The sequence below is a fragment of the Dromiciops gliroides genome, chromosome 4 (genome assembly GCF_019393635.1).
Source record: "Dromiciops gliroides isolate mDroGli1 chromosome 4, mDroGli1.pri, whole genome shotgun sequence".
NCBI classification, from domain to species: Eukaryota; Metazoa; Chordata; class Mammalia; order Microbiotheria; family Microbiotheriidae; genus Dromiciops; species Dromiciops gliroides.
The window spans coordinates 268,896,410-268,913,492 of NC_057864.1; positions in this window are offsets into that span (position 1 = coordinate 268,896,410).

The window sequence follows — 17,083 nt, forward strand, 5'->3', positions numbered from 1 at the left end:
ACATGGGGGATTTTGCATAAGTCAATTAACCTCTCTGGGCCTCAGTTTCCTAACCTGTAAAATGAGGAGGTTGAACTGTGTGATCTCTGAGGTAATTTCTAGCTCTAAATCTATATTTCTATGAAATCACTTAAAATCAAATATAATTCTGTTATTTTTTTCTTTTCTGTATCGTTCCAATTTTAGTATATGTGCTGCCGAAGCGAGCACAATTCTGTTATTTTTTAAGCTCGTTATTTGGCACATAGTAAGAGCTTAATAAATGCTTGTTGACTTTACTAGCCATTTGCTCAATTCTGTAATTTCCTTTTGCTTCTCACATCCCTATTTTCAATTAGAAGCAGAGATGAAATATACCAGCTTTGCTCTAAAGTCTTTCAATTTCCTTCCAGGACTTCATAATACTTCAGATACATTCCATATTCTTTCTGGTGCTGTCTTTCATTTCCACATATATCACTAAAAGTCACCATTAGGGAAAACCTTAGGAGGGTCTCCATCACAGAAGTTTAAGAATGGTGTTGGGAGCAGTTGAGACAAGTGATGAGTCCTAAGGACAATGACAATAACAATGACAAAAAAATATATACATATATATATATATATATAGTTATATTGGGAGAAAGAAGAAGCAAGACAAAAAAAGTATTGATTAAGCACTTACTCTCTGCCAGGCACTATACTTCTTCTTCTTTTTTTTTTTTTGTGGGGCAATAGGGGTTAAGTGACTTGCCCGGGGTCACACAGCTAGTAAGTGTCACGTGTCTGAGTTCAGATTTGAACTCAGCTCCTTCTGAATCCAGGGCTGGTGTTCTATCCACTGAACCACCTAGCCGCTCCTCACTATGCTTATTCTTGAGGAAATAAATGAAAATAAAAAGAAAGGGTCTCTTCCCTCAAGGAGCAAACAACGTATAAAAGGGAGCTGGAAAAAATTAAGGAAGTGGAACTAGTGGAAATGAAAGTGTCCATGTGGGAGTATGGGTTGAAGTCCAGAAAGTCTGGAGGAGATACAGGACAGAAATGAAAGTTGGCCAGCCTAGGCCCTTCCACAAAAGATTATGCTGACCAGAAACCTAGTTAGACTCAAAGATTGATACACAGAGTTTTCTCTTAATTATGTATCTCAAAAAACCCAGGTCTTAGCAGAAAACTGATCTTGTACTGGTCAATCAGTTACTATTTCCTTCTTTTTTATTGAACATGGACACTTGGGTAGGGTGGAGGTAGGGAATGAGATACTTCTTTTGCTGATTTCAGAGAATTATGTTCGTTTGCTTTCCCCCTTCCAAGTTGGAAAATTCATCATCTTTTCTAAAATTAGAAATCAATTGACCTAATCTTATATCCTTGTTTATATCTTGTTAATTGTTTTCTTTTAATGCATAAAAACCTGCCTCGCCCTGTATTTGGGGTTCCAGTTCCAAGTTGGGGAGTCCTGGTCCTAATTTGTTCTGTAATGAGCATGTATCACTTAATAAATCTATATGCTTGGAAGCTCAAACCTTTCTTTCCTCAATTATTTCAAATTCCTCCTATCACAGAGGTTAAATTACTTGCACAACCAGTAGATATCAGAAGTGGGACTGGAACCCAGGTTTTTCTTGATGTTTAGGCCAGCTCTCTATGCTGTCTCTAGGCTCCCAGGAAAGAGTTCTATTAGATCATACATCTCAACTACTTCCATTAATGAGGAATGTGGGTATTTTGTAAAATCCCATGCTTTGCATGAGTGTCACTTTGTTACTTGTGTTCTGAAGTCATGTCAGGATAGCTTTTTGATTTTAGGTGACCCAAGGTGGTTGAGGAGAGATACACGCATTGTGAAAGGAATCTGTCACTTCTTGTCTTAACCAGGAAACAGTTCACTTGAAGGAAGACACCAAGTAAGTCACAAATGGAAGCCCTGAACTTGATAAGTTGGCTCTTCAGCAGAGGGATTTCCTGTCTCTCCAGGTGAACTGTTGCTACTCAGTAGTGTGCAAACAGAGAAAATGAATTTGATGAGATCCTTAATCCTACTGATTTCCTTTTTCTTTCATCCTTCTTATTTTCTGGCATGTCAAAAGAGTTCACTGGTTCATCTTAGCAAATATAGGAGCATTAGTATCTCCTATCAAATCAAAACATGATTTGGCAATAGAAGGGACCTATACCCCTTTATTGATGGGTGAGGAAACTGAATTCCATAGAGAAAAATTATTTGCTAAAGGTAACACAGGCTGTCAATGTCAGAATCAGAATTTTACCCAGGTTTTCTGACTCCAAATCCCGTGTCCTTTTCTAGAGCCATAACTAAGCCAGGAAACCTGGGTCTTTGTCCCAGGGCTTGTTCTTGGGATCTGGTGACTTCAAATACAGTGGATCCAATTACTGTCATACAACTCACTGTCCTTTACAATACTTCTGGGAAGGTTACACTGTCATCATGTCCTAATTGCAAATTCTACCTTCCCCATCTAATGTAACTATGCCAGATTGGGGCATGTTATCTGCTTTGTGTCACTGGGGCACAGTGGAGACCAATGTCATGTGGTATTTGCAGGATGAATGGCTTTGGTGAAAGCTCAGGTGAGCTCCTCCTTTGTTGTTCAGGGATCTCTGTCTCCATCCCTCAACCTACCTCAAATAAATTTGCTCCAGTTGATGGAATTCTTGGTTATGGCTATTTTCTTCTTACTATACCATTTGGTCTCCAGTAGTAACATACTATGCAATATCTAGATGGTACAGTGGATAGAATGCTGGCTCTGGAGCCAGAAGGACCTGAGTTCAAATCCAGCCTCATGCATTTACTCTCTTGTGTGACCCTGGCCAACTCAATCAACTCTGTTTGCTTCAGTTTTCTCATCCATAAAATGAATTGGAGAAAGAAATGGCAAACTACTCCAATATCTTTGCCAAGAAAATCTCAAATGGGATCACAAAGGGTCATACATGACTAATTGACCAAAAAAAGTGCATCCTATCTAGCAGAGGTTAAAAGGAAGTCATAAGAGAGATTAAAAGAAAATGTACAATTGAACTGAAAGTAAATTCTCCTTTAGATAATAATTGTACCTGTGATAATTTCATACTCGACTGGAGTAATATGTAGTCTGGATGGAACCTGGGTCAGGTTAGTACTGGGAAAAATTGTGAGGCAGGTGAAAATGAGGGAGCTGGCTTAGATGCCCTCTTAAGTCACATCAAGCTCTAAATCTTTGATTCTAGAGTCCTATCATTTTTTGTCTTTTTTATTGTCTAAACCCTTTCTTTTGTTAATAATTGTATTTACTTTTATTCTGAACTTAACAAATAACATGATTATTTCCTTATACAAAGGAGAAAAATAGGACTAAACATTAAACCAAGAATCACTAATATGTAAAAATTCCCTTTTCTTTTTAACTATATAATAAATTTAACATGTAACTTTCAAAGATTTCCTTTGTTTATGTTTCCTTTTTTCCTTCCATTCTCTTCTGCATTTTAAAGATGCTTAAATAAGTCTCTTAAAAAAATTCCATTTGGGGGAACAACCTAGCCCATTTTCTCTCCTTCAACAACTTTGCTCTATTGAAATAAGAAAAAATAAAGAAAAAATAATTCTTCTAACATATATGTATAATCAAGCAAAAACCTGTTTTGACATTGGCTATGTCCAAAGATATATGTCTCATTCTGCCCCTTGAGTCCATTACCTCTCTTAGGAGGTGGGCAGCAGGTTTCATCATTGCTCTTCTGGAATCATGTTTGGTTGCCATATTGGTCAGAATTCTAAGTCTTTCAAAGTCATATTTCTTTAAAACATTTCTGTTATTATATAAGTTGTTCCCCACATTTTGCTTATTTCAATCTGTACTGGTTCATACCAGTCTTCCCAGGTTTTTCTGAAACTGTGCCTTTCATCATATCTTATAGCACAATAACATTCCATTGCATTCGTATGCCATAATTTGTTCAGCCATGTCGCAGTGGATGGACATCCTCTCAGTTTCTAGTTCTTTACTATAACAAAAAGCTGCTATAACTATTTTTTGTACATAGGAATCCCTTTCCTCTTTCTTTGATCTTTTCAGGGGTAGAGGACTATTAGTGGGTTGAAGAATATTCATTTCAAGGAGCACCTACTATGTGATGATTAAGGTGGAAAGAGTTCCCTATACCTATGAATTCATAAATCCAGTTACATTCTCCTTACCTGCCAATTACTTTGCTAGGGATAAAAATACAAAAGTGAGACAGTCTGTTTCTTCTGGGAACTTACTTTTTTTGTGAAGAAAAATAATTTGCACATAGATCATTAAGTAAAACATAAACAAAGTAAAACAATTTTTTTTTTCGGGGAGGGCATTAACAACAGTGGGAAGGAGTAAAGGTCTCTTATGTGCAGTGACACCTGTGGTTGTTGTTGTTGTTTGTCCTTCATTCTTGAAGAGCACCATGACATCAGGAGGTGATGTCATGTCCTGCAGTGAATTGGAATTAAGTGAGCAAGGACTATGCAAAGACACAAACCTCATTCTCTCCTTCAGAGTCATTTGGGTCCAGTGGCAAGCTATACATGAGGACAAATAGAGATGGCCCTGGATGTTTTAAGGCAAATAGGGTTAAGTGACTTGCCCAGGGTCACGCAGCTAGTAAGTGTCTGAGGTGAGATTTGAACTCGGGTCCTTCCAATTACAGGGGCAGTGTTCTGTACACTGTGCCACCTAGCTGCCTAGCACTTTAGGTTATCCTTAAAAGGAGCCAGGGATTCCAAGAGGCAGATGTGAGTAGATGCCAGACATTGGGTATGAGGCCTTCTTCTTGATCTAAATTCTAAAAGGCAATCTATCAATCAGAATATATTTGTTAAATTTCTACTATGAGCCAGGCACTGTACTAGACCCCAAAGATACAAGTACAAAGAATGAAAAAATTTCTACTCACAAGGAGCTTACAAAAAGGATACTTCACAGCAGAGGTTGTACCATGTACTCTGAAGAAAAACAATCAATTAATCAATCAAGTACTTATTAAGTTCCTACTGTATGCCAGACACTAAGTCTTTTTATTTATTTATTTATTTTTTGGTGAGGCAATTGGGGTTAAGTGACTTGCCCAGGGTCACACAATTAGTAAGTGTCAAGTGTCTGAAGCCGGATTTGAACTCAGATACTCCTGACTCCAGGACCGGTGCTCTATCTACTGTGCCACCTAGCTGCCCCCAGACACTAAGTCTTAATAGTCCCCTCTTTAGAGATCAGTCCTTAAGTCAATAATGCCTTACTAAAATAAAGAGAATGAAGTGTGTGTGTGTGTGTGTGTGTGTGTGTGTGTGTGTGATACACTCTCAGGACTTTATAAAAAGTGGTAAAAGAAATAATTGTTATTGTTGAGAAAAACAGAGTATAAACAAAGAAAGGTACCTGATGCAGGTGTATGATGGAGAAGGCAGAGATATCACAGAGTAGTGCAGCACTTATATACATTATAAATAAAGAATGGCACAGGAATATGGCACATATATTAGGAAAGGAGGTGAACGGATCCCTCTAGGAGTGACTGACTGGAATGAGTATCATTGTGGGTACTGCTAAATAAAAATGCAGCAAAGTACTCATAAATGTGTGCAAGGCATTATTTCTGGACTAAGGGAAAGGGGATGTCTTTCTATTGAGCATGCCTCAATTATGGGAAGGACAGATTCACCCACCCACCTTCCCTTTGCAATGTGTTGGAGCTTGCTCATTACCAGGTTCCATAGATTATTCTCTTACCACCTTAGAGATTAAAGGATAAGGGATATGAGGAGAGAAAAGAGGTTAAACTATGGAAAGAAATCAGTATATCTTATAATTTTTCCTTTAAAATACAAAAAGAAGTATGCAAGGAGTCTAATGTCAATCAACAATGGCTGGGGAAAAGACCAAGCATATTTATAAATATCCTTTGGGTGAAAACTTTGCCCTTTGTATCTATTACTTTCGGTCATTCAGAGGCATAATTCCAGCTAACATTGATATGCTGATTAGACACAGGTTTATGTTTTGATCTCAGCTAACCCTCTGGAATGAAATTCTTATTCAGTTAAATGCATAGGCAATAGGCAACTGGAAATTTTTCTCAGGTTAAACTTGGATGAAAGAATTCACTTTAAATGACCCTCACTAATATCTTTAATGTAGATACTTTGCATTTGGCAAGGATGTTGCCTAATTTTGTGGGGTTGTTTCTCTTCAACTAGTGTAGAATATGTGTCTGTGTGTATACACACACATATACACATGCACATGTGCATATATGTATATATACATGAATATTTATATATACACACATACATCTATATGTGTATGTGTATATGTATACACACATGCATATTTAAAATTCCTAGCTAGGGAAAAGGCAGTGTGGCCAGGCTCCAGATTTCTTTTATTGGAACTTTTCCCTATCATATACTATTATCTCAAGGTAATGAAACTATAGGTGCTTCTGAGTCATTCAATTGCATTTCATCCAACAGCAGTTATTTAGTGTCTAAGGCACTCTATTGAGAAATAGGAGTACAAAGTCAAAGTGAAAAAGAATCCTTATCCTTCAAGGAACTTGCATTTTAGTGAAGGGAATTTTAAGCAATCATAAATGCAATATAATTTCAGGAAAATGAGGTCATTAAAAATGGAGGAGATAGTGTCCAAGGATTCTAATAGGTAAAGGTAAGAATGGATTGTAGAGGGCTAGAAGTGCATTGGTCACTTGCTTTTGTATCTGTGGTGCCTAGCATAGAGCAAATGCTTATTTAATGCTTTTTATTTGTTCCTCCACTTATAATTCACCATTTTAGGCTTAGGGATATAGCTCAGGTAAAGGCATAGAGGTGGGAGATGAAATGTAAAATGTAGGGAATGGCATATGACTAAATGACATTTTGACTGAAACGGAGTGTAGGAAGAAGAGTAATGGGAAATGAGTACATAGAAGTAAGTTCCATTTTTGTATCACGAACCCTGTTAACAGTTCTGTGAAATCTGTGGATTTCTCAGATATTTTAAATGCACAAAATGGAATAAATAGGATTACAAAGGAAACCAAGCATATAGAAATAAAGATGTAATTCATTTACCCTACTGAGTTCATAGACTCCTCCTCTCCCTGAAATCTATAAACAGACCTTAGGTTAAGAATGCTTACTCTATTATAAATCATAACAACCTAGAAGCCAAGCATATTACTTCATGAAAATTGAGTATGACTAAAGGATGAAGAGTATAAGCTCCTTGAGAAAGATCTTTAGAAGAGAGCAAATTATAGATCAGAGGAGGGGAAAATCCATAGCTAGGTGTATAACTTTTTCCAGTGCCTTTTTAAACCATGGCTTTCTGGATAAATGTTTTTGTATCAAGCAAGAACATTTTATTCATTATCTGGAGACTCAGTCAGTGAGTTTGGCTCAATATTCTCATGTACTATAAGACTTGACTACAGTGATATTGTTAATAACAGAAGGAAAAGAAGGTAATTTTTCATAAGCATTTTTATTAATTTGTTCCTCTCATTATTGGCTTCCTTGCAAGTGGAACAAATTCAAAACAAACAAATAACTCAACATTTAACTATATAGTGTAGCAAAACAAGTTCCCATGTTAGCCATTTCTGAAGTTGTATATCTTTTTTGATACTCTTAGTTTATTACCTCTGTGTCAGGAGGTGAGTGATATATTTCACTTTTATTTTTTTGGTCTCATGGTTTCTTACTACATTGATTAGAGTTTTAAAGTCTTTCAAAATTGTTTTCTTTATGTAAAAATTACATTCGTTCCAATCACTTCTCTCTGTAGCCTCTCATAAATGCGTTCCCATTTTCCTCTGAAATGGCTGGTTTTATAAGTCTTATGGCACAATTATATTCCATTACATTCATATACCATAATTTGTTTATCTATTTGACAGTGTCAGCCCCTTAGCTTCTGGAGTTCTTTTTTGTACATTTGAGACATTTTCCTCTTTGATTTCTTTAGAATATAGGTCTCAGTGTTATAGCTCCTTTTATATATATACACACAACACACATATATGTATATATACATATACCACATCCACATATGTACTATATACATAGACACATGTGTATATACATATACACATACATACACATATATACATAGTATATGTGTATATATGTGGAGAGAGAGAGAGAGAGAGAGAGAGAGAGAGAGAGAGAGAGAGAGAGAGAGAGAGAGATTGTAACTTCTTTCTGGATATAGTTTCAAACCACTTCCCACAATTTCTAGACAAATTCAAATCTTTGAAAACAATGCATTAATATATCTATTTTCCCTTAACCCCCTCCAGCATTTGTCATTTTTTCCATTGTCATTCTTGCTAATTTGATAGATCAAAGAAGAATCTCAGTTTCTTTAGTATCAATTTCTTTAATTATTAGTAATTTTAGAGAATATATTCATATGATTAATAGATTGGATATCTTTCTTTGAAAAGTACATGTTCATATGCTTTGACCATTTTATCTATTGGGGAATAGTTTTTATTCTTATAAATTTGAATCAATTCCTTATATTGTTGCAATAATTTTCCCTAGTAATTTGTTTTCGATCAAATTTTTACTACATTATATTTGTTCAAAACTTTTGAATTTAACATAATTATAATTGCCCATTTTATCTTCTGATCTTCTCTATCACTTATTAATCATGATTATCCCCCCTATCTATATCTATTTATTGTTGCTGTTGTTGTGATTCAGTTGTTTCAGCAAAGTCCAATTCTTTGTGACCCCAATTAGGGTTTTCTTGGGAAAGATATGGAAGTGGTTTGCCATTTTCTTCTCCAGCTCATTTTATAGATGAGGAAACTGAGGCAAACAGGGTTAAGTGACTTGCCCAGACTTTCACAACTAGGAAATGTCTAATTTATTTTCCTGGTTCCAGACCTGGCCATCTATCTACTGCACTACCTAGCTGCCCATCTTAAATACTAATAACTATCCTGTGAATGCCTGACAGAGGCTACTGTTAGCTTGAGCAATGGGAAGGGGTGAAGGGCTTTTGTAGAAGTTAAGAAATCTGTTGTACTTTTGAAAAGCAAATTTGTTTGGGTTCTAGTGTCTATGCTGAGTGAAGTAAGCAGAACCAAGAGAATATTGTATATAGTAACAGCAACATTGTGTGATGATCAACTGTGATAGACTAGCTCTTCTCAGCAGTGCAATGATCCAAGAACATATTAAATAACTCATGATAGAAAATGTTCTCCACATCCAGAAAAAGAACTATGGATTCTAAATGAAGGTTGAACTATACTGCTTCTACTTTTTGGCTGTTTTTTTTTTTTTAGGTTTTCCCCTTGTGTTCTGATTCTTCTTTCGCAATATGATTAATGCATAAATATATTTAATGTGATTGTAAAAAATCACTCTTGTAAGAAAAAGGAATACAATAAATCATATTTAATATAAAAATTCTTCTACCTAGGAAAGGATTCTCCCCAAATGGGGACTGCACTTGTAGATTCAATATATAAGAAGTTGCAATAAAATAATAATGTTGGTTTAATTCATCACTTAGTCTCTCTTTTGTAGGTAGAAATTCAGGAATCAGTAACATCTTGAAAGGTGAAGTGGGTCACGTGTAATTATAAGGTATTGGCTAATGAAAAAGGTCACCCAGAATAGGGACACATATGAGGAGTTATGCAAGCATTGGTAGAAATGAATTTCAAAATTTGGTTCAATTTCCTTTAGAAAACTTAGGAGAGTGGGAGGTCATATAGCATAGAGACAGGGATTCAGTGTTGGTGATTATCAATTATAGATGTTTTTTCTCATCTTCCTCTTCAGTTTGAAATATTCCATTTGCCAGAAGAGACTTTTCTCTTTCATGATGTATATACAACATGTTACATTTGGCATCCTAAGGGTTAAGGTTACCTTGCCTTTGCTGTTATTTACATCAGTGGTGTGTAAAGAGAATGCCCAGGTTCAATGAGTGACAAATCATTACAGACCATGCAGTGTAATTAAAAAGCACAGCCATTGATCAGTGATGAGCTAAACCTGAGACCAAAAAGTGAGAGACCCGGAATAGCTGGCAAAACTTCTCATTGAATCTGTCTGAAATGGAAGATGTTTGCCCCTGCAGGCATTGGCGTGAGTCCCATTGTGCATTTCCATTAGAGACACACACTGACTCAGAACATGCCATTGATGTTGGCCTATTTATGAAAGGCTGTTGAAAGAGGTTTCAGAGCTAATTGAAAAGAGCTGTTTCTGAAGTAAAGTAGCTTCAAACAACACGGCTCCAAAATGTGTTTTAATGGATTGGAAATTGGTGAATTTTCCATATATCCTGTATGAAATAAAATAGATGATTTAAAATGAAAGCTTCCCTGGCATATAGTAAGATCCGGTTCTTTTAGAAGAAAAAGTTGTTCAATGGACAGGTGACTGAGTTTATTATAATAGCCCCTGCTTACATCTGTCGATATTTTCATTCTGTTGTCTAGCCTTGTTTCCAAGAATGCATGGTTGCAGCTGCATAAATACACCTTGTTCAGAGACTTGGCATGCAGGCTTTAAAGGGATGCTGTCAACTACTGTTCAATAACAGAGTATGATCTTCTAGGAAAGAGGAATTTTCCAAAGTGTATTCTATAAAGAGACAACAAAACCCAAAACATGCTTTCACAAGATTTTTTTTTCCAGGTTAGAATTCAACAGATTTAAAAAAAAAAAACAAAACCTGGAAGACCTGAATCTTTACCACATTAAAAACTGAGTGAATTTATTTGAATAGATTATAAACAAAATTATTTTTTAAAATGAAATATTTTCCCCAGGCAGTTTTGAAGGAAAATCTCAATTCTCCTCATATCGCTTTTAATAATAATGAGTGAAGGGGCAGCTAGGCGGCACAGCGAATAGAGTACTGGCTCTGGGGTCAGGAGGAGCTGAGTTCAAATCTGGCCTCATTCACTTAACACTTACTAGCTGTGTGAACCTGGGCAAGTCACTTAACCCCAATTGCATCACCAAAATAATAATAATAACAACAACAACAACAATGAGTGAAATCTGCATAGTACTTTAAAGTTTATGAAGCACTTGACATTAATTATTAAAACCTCATAATAATGCTATAAGGTAGGTACTAGAGTATTATTATTGCCTTTTTACTGATGAAGAAGCTGAAGCTCAGGTTAAACAACTTGTCCATGGTCATAGAGGTGAGAGGTTGGATTTGAATTCAGCTTCAGTATGTTATCCACTATGCAATACTGCCTTATTCCCGAAAACTTGTTTATTGTTTTTCCTAATATGCTTTTCCATCTTAGGGTAAAAAGAAGGATCGTAAAAATATGTGAGGGGTGAAAGTAGAAGGAAAGAAGGTGGAAGAGAATATTGAGCTCATTCCTGTTCTTTGCTTCCCTTAAATGCTTTTACCAACTACCTGCTATACACCAGACATTGTGTATCTACCATGCAAAAGATATGTTCCTTCTTTTTTTTGAGGCAATGAGGGGTTAAGTGACTTGCCCAAGGTCACACAGCTAGTGTCAAATGTCTAAGGCCTGATTTGAACTCAGGTCCTCCTGAATCTAGGGCTGTTGCTTCATCTACTATGCCACCTAGCTGCCCCCAGATATATCTCTTCTTACATAGTCCTGTACTACAGAGAATACAAAGCAGAATAAAACCTATTCCTTGACCTCAAAGAGCTTACAGAGGGAGAAAAAATATGATGTACATAGATAACTGGTTAGCTATTATACAGATAATATAGAAGGGCAGGTAGATGGCACAGTGGATAAAACATCAACCCTGGATTCAAGAGAGTCTGAGTTCAAATCCAGCCTCAGACACTTGACACTTACTAGCTGGGTGACCCTGGGCAAGTCATTTAACCCTCATCTCCCCGCAAAAAAAAAAAAAAAGAAATTTAAAAAAGAAAGTAGAAACACTTTTGGAAAAAGAAAACAGATAATATAGAATCTGAAAGTATAGTACAATGGATAGAGGATTGGCCCTGAAATCAGGAGGACCTGAGTTCAAATCCTGTTTCAGATACAAGTTGTATGACTGGGTAAGGAACTTAACCTTAATTGCCACCAAAAAATATAATAAGATAAATGAAAATACTATCATAGTTCAAAGAAATGAGAGGCCAAATAGTGATGTGGAGATCAGGAATTGCTTCATCACTATAAAAAAATATTTATGTGTTCTTTTACAGTTGGGAAGACAAATGACAAGCAACTTCTGGAATCACATAGGAAACTGGTGTTAATGCAATGTGCTATCTACTTTAGTCTCTGTAAGTTGTCTAGCACTAACAATTTTCTTAATTCATTTCACATATGGTGGACACAATAGCCAGGTCTCTGTGGGTTACCAGTACTATTGTTTTTAGGTTGAATGGTGACCCATTAATCAGAGTGGTCCCAGGCTATTTTGGGCAATCTGAGAATTTGTTAGAATGGTTAGAAAAAAACACAGTTGGACCAAAAATGGTTGTCCTAATTAATTTATCTATCTTTGGGGCCAATTGTATCCATTGTTTATCTGACTAATGGTTTGATGAATATCATAAGAACTGAGGAAATTGTGTTTACTAACTTCAGAGGGAGTGCTCAGAAGCCCAATTTTCTAATGTTATATACATCTATCTACTTTCTGAACTTGACCATATATTTGAGGGGTTCTTGTACCAATTCAGGGGTATTAGGTCAGGATGTGGTGGGGAAATGGATGGGTTACGGAGGCTGAGAAACAACTAGCTTTCAGGACAAATCCAATTTTGGCAGGCCTATAAAATATAAAGGATTCTGTCATCCAATCCCCTCCAACCTGGTCATGGCATTAGTATGGTATTAGATTAGTTTTAAGATTGCCTACTTCCCCTTTATCCCTATCATTAGAGGCAGAAAGTGTGACATAGTAGAATGAACACTAAATTTAGAGTCAAAGGATCTGAGTTAAAATCCTAACTCTTCTACTTCTAGGAAAGAGGAATTTTCCAAAGTATATTCTATAAAGAGACAACAAAACCCAAAACATGCTTTCACAAGATTTTTTTTCCAGGTTAGAATTCAACAGGTTTAACAAAAAAACCTGGAAGACCTGAATCTCTTGAGCTTAGTTTTCAAATGCTCTTGACCTTAGTTTTCTCCACTATAAAAAAGATGGAGATTAGATAAACTCAAAAGTCTCTTTCAGCTCCAAATCCTATTATCCCATGAACTTGAGATGCTCTGGTAGATTCCTATAACAGTTTGCCTCACTTTAGAACCCTGCAGATAACACCTTTATAAATTCTTTTTTTTTTTCAGATAACACCTTTAGCTCACAATGCCTAGGAGACCCACAACTGACCCCATCTCTTAACAATCCCACAAAATACAAGCACCTCCTTTTGGAATGACTATAGGGTTCTGGCTTTGATCCAAACTGGAGATCTGGGGGTGGTGATAGTGAGACTGCCCAACAGCCCTGAGTCCAGAAATAAGTGCTAGCCAAGGAGATCCAACTTTTTGTTGTGTCTAGATACAGTGTTTGTTTTGTTTGTTTGTTTGTGTTTTTTTTGGAGGGGCAATGAGGGTTAAGTGACTTGCCCAGGGTCACACAGCTAGTAAGTGTCAAGTGTCTGGGGCCAGATTTGAACTCAGCTCTTCCTGAATCCAGGGCCAGTGCTTTATCCACTGTACCACCTAGCTGCCCCTAGATACAGTGTTGCATAAAGAGACCAAAGCAATATTTATGAATTGATGAACTGATTAAAAAAGAAAAAGTCCATGATATCCTTCAGCATTTTCTCATCTCTGTGTCATTGGTATCCATTGGGCATTTACTTGAGAAAGGCATATAGAGGATAGTAAAGACACATAGAAGATATATTTGTCTGAAGCCAAGAAAATTAATTAGGCCATAAAGGAAGAATCACTTTGAGAAGAATATATACCATAAAATATCCAGCAATGGGTTATTTAGATTTTCCTTGAAGACCTCCATGCTGTCATTTGGTTATTTTAGGCATGTCCACTCTTTGTGTCCTCATTTGGGGTTTTCTTGGAAAAGATACTGGAGTGGTTTTCCATTTTCTTCTCCAGAAGACCTCCAATGAGAGAGAAACCACCAACTCCCAAGGCATCCCATTCCATCATTGGATCATTGTAATTATTATAAAGATTTTCCTTATAGAAGAGACATAGCCTAGTCTAGAATAGAATTGGATAAATTCATAGAAAGCTTTGGTTTTAGAAAAAAACATATGCTAGGAAGAAGAGGAGGAGGAGGAGAAAGCAGGGGGAAGAAACAAAAAGCATAGTGCACTGCATTCTGCTCTCATTTTAGAGAGACATTGAGACTTCACCTAACCTCTTGCTGAGATTAGAACAGTGTTTCTGTGTTGATGCAGTAGCTTCCAGATTCTGAAGATGCAGGGTTCCTAAGATTATATATAAATTATTATCCTATTGTTTCTGCCTTCCCTAGATTTGAAGGACATATTCATAATTTTCTATCCCTGAGAAGATAATTTTCTTATAATCATTGGTATTGGCTGCATTTTGCTTATGATATGCTTTCTTGATATGGATAATATAATGATATAAATTAAGTGAATTGTTCTTATTTTATTATGATAGATGGAAATATGGTTTTAATTGCTGGATATGAGGAGTTAGCACTGGAATGAGGACTTAGCCAAAAAGAGATTGAACCCAAGACACAAGTAGATTCTTGGGGAGTAAAAGACATTCTTTAGGAAACTGACCACCCACACTACAGCTTTTATACTTATACCAACTCTAAATTTGCCACATTGATCCTTCCATCCCCAATATCATCCTCTATCTCTTCTGACCTTTGTAGATAAACTTCTTCAGATCATCTATGATAGGTTCCTGCACATCCTTTCCTCTCACTCTCATCTTACCTCTCTATAATCCAATTCCTGACTTCATTTTTTTTTGGTGAGGCAATTGGGGTTAAGTGACTTGCCCAGGGTCACACATCTAGTAAGTGTCAAGCATCTGAGGTCGCATTTGAACTCAGGTCCTCCTGACTCCAGGGCTGGTGCTCTATCCACTGCATCACCCAGATGCCCTAATGACTTCATTATTTTAATAAAACTGCTCTTGCCAAAGTTATAATTGTTCTCCTAATTTCCAAATCCAATAGTCTTTTCTCAATCCCCAATCATTTTAACTCTCTACAGCCTTTGACACTATCAATCACCCTTTCTCCTTTATACTCAATTTTTGCAGTACACTACTCTCTTCTGGTTCTCCTCCTCCCTGTCATACTGTTCCTTCTCAGTCTCCTGTGCTGGATCATCAACCAGGTCATGCCCAACCATGGATATGCCATAGGATTCAGTCCTGGGACCACTTCTCTTCTTTCTCTAGACTACTTCCCTTTGTGACCTCATCAAGGACCCATGGATTTAATCATCATCATTATGTTGATAATTCTTAAATCTACCTATCTAGTCCCAATCTCCTTTCTGACCCACATTCTCTCATTTCCAACCACATTTCAGATATCTGAAACTAGGTCTTTAGTAGGTATCTTAAACTAAACCATCCCCCGTCCCGAGCATCTCTACTACTATTGAGGGCACCATTATTCTCCCAGTTCCCCAGGTTTAAAACCTAAGTGTCATCTTCAACTCCTCCCTCTCACTCACACACCGCCCCACCCTGCTGTGATCTATTGCCAAGGCCTATCAACTTTACCTTGCAAACAGCACCTCTTTGCCATCACTTTGGTATAGGTCTTCATTACCTCACACTTAGATTACTTCCATGGCACATTGGTTGGTCAGCCTGCTAAAAGTCTCTCTCCAGTCCATCCTCCCCATTCAGCTGCCAAAATGATTTTCCTAAAGCAGAGGTCTGAGATGTCACCTCTTTTACCCACTAAGTTCCAGTGGTTCTTTGTCACTTCCATGATCAAATACGAAATCCTCTATTTGGCATTCGAAGCCCTTCATCACCTGGGGCTCCACTCCCCTCAACCTTTCCAGTCTTCTTATACCCAACATTCCACTACACACTATTTGATCTCGTGATGTTAGCCTTCTTGCTGTTACATAAACAAGACATTACATCTCTTGACTCCAGGCATTTTCTCTGACTGTCCCACATGCATGGAATACTTTCCTTCCTTATTTTTGCCTCCTGGTTTCTTAAGATTTGTTCAAGTATCAGCTAAAATCCCACCTTCTAGAGGAAGCCTTTTCTTAATGTTAGTGCCTTCCCCCTGTTAATTATTTCCTATTTATCCTGTTGGCAGCTAGATGGGGCAGAGGAGGGAGAGCACTGGGCCTGGAGTAAGGAAGACTCATCTTTCTGAATTTGAATCTTTCCTCAGGTCCTTACTAGCTGTGTGGCCCTGGGCAAGTCACTTAACTCTATTTGCCTCAGTTGGAGGTATGAGCTAGAGAAAGAAATGGCAAACCACTTGAGTATCCTTGCCAAGAAAACCCCAAAGCAGGCCACAGAGAGTCAGTCATGATTGAAAAACAACTGAACAGGGGGCAGCTGGGTGGTGTAGTGGATAAAGCACCAGCCTTGGATTCAGGAGAACCTGAGTTCAAATCCAGCTTCAGACACGTGACACTTTACTAGCTGTGTGACCCTGGGCAAGTCACTTAACCCTCATTGCCCCACAAAACCAAAACCAAAACAAACAACCAAAAAAAGAAAAATGATTTAATAAAGACATTTATCTTGTTTGTGCATGTTTGTTTACTTTTTTATCTCTTCCATCAGATCATTACTTCTTCGTACCCCCTGAAATAAAAAAAAAAATTCCTGGCATATTGTAAATGCTGGAAAATGGTTATTGACTGACTGACTTAATCTTTGCAACAACCATCTATTGCTCTTAGTTCTGTCCTTTGGTACCAAGGAGAACAAATCTAATCCCTCTCCCACATAACAGTCCTTTAGACACTATATCCATATCCATTTCTATATTTATCTATCTCTATCTCTATCATTTCTATTTATTTCTTTGTTCACAAAACCACAGTCGGGTAGTAATAATAATAGTAATATTATATTATAAGAGAAGAAAGGGAGGCTTAAAGACATTATGTGA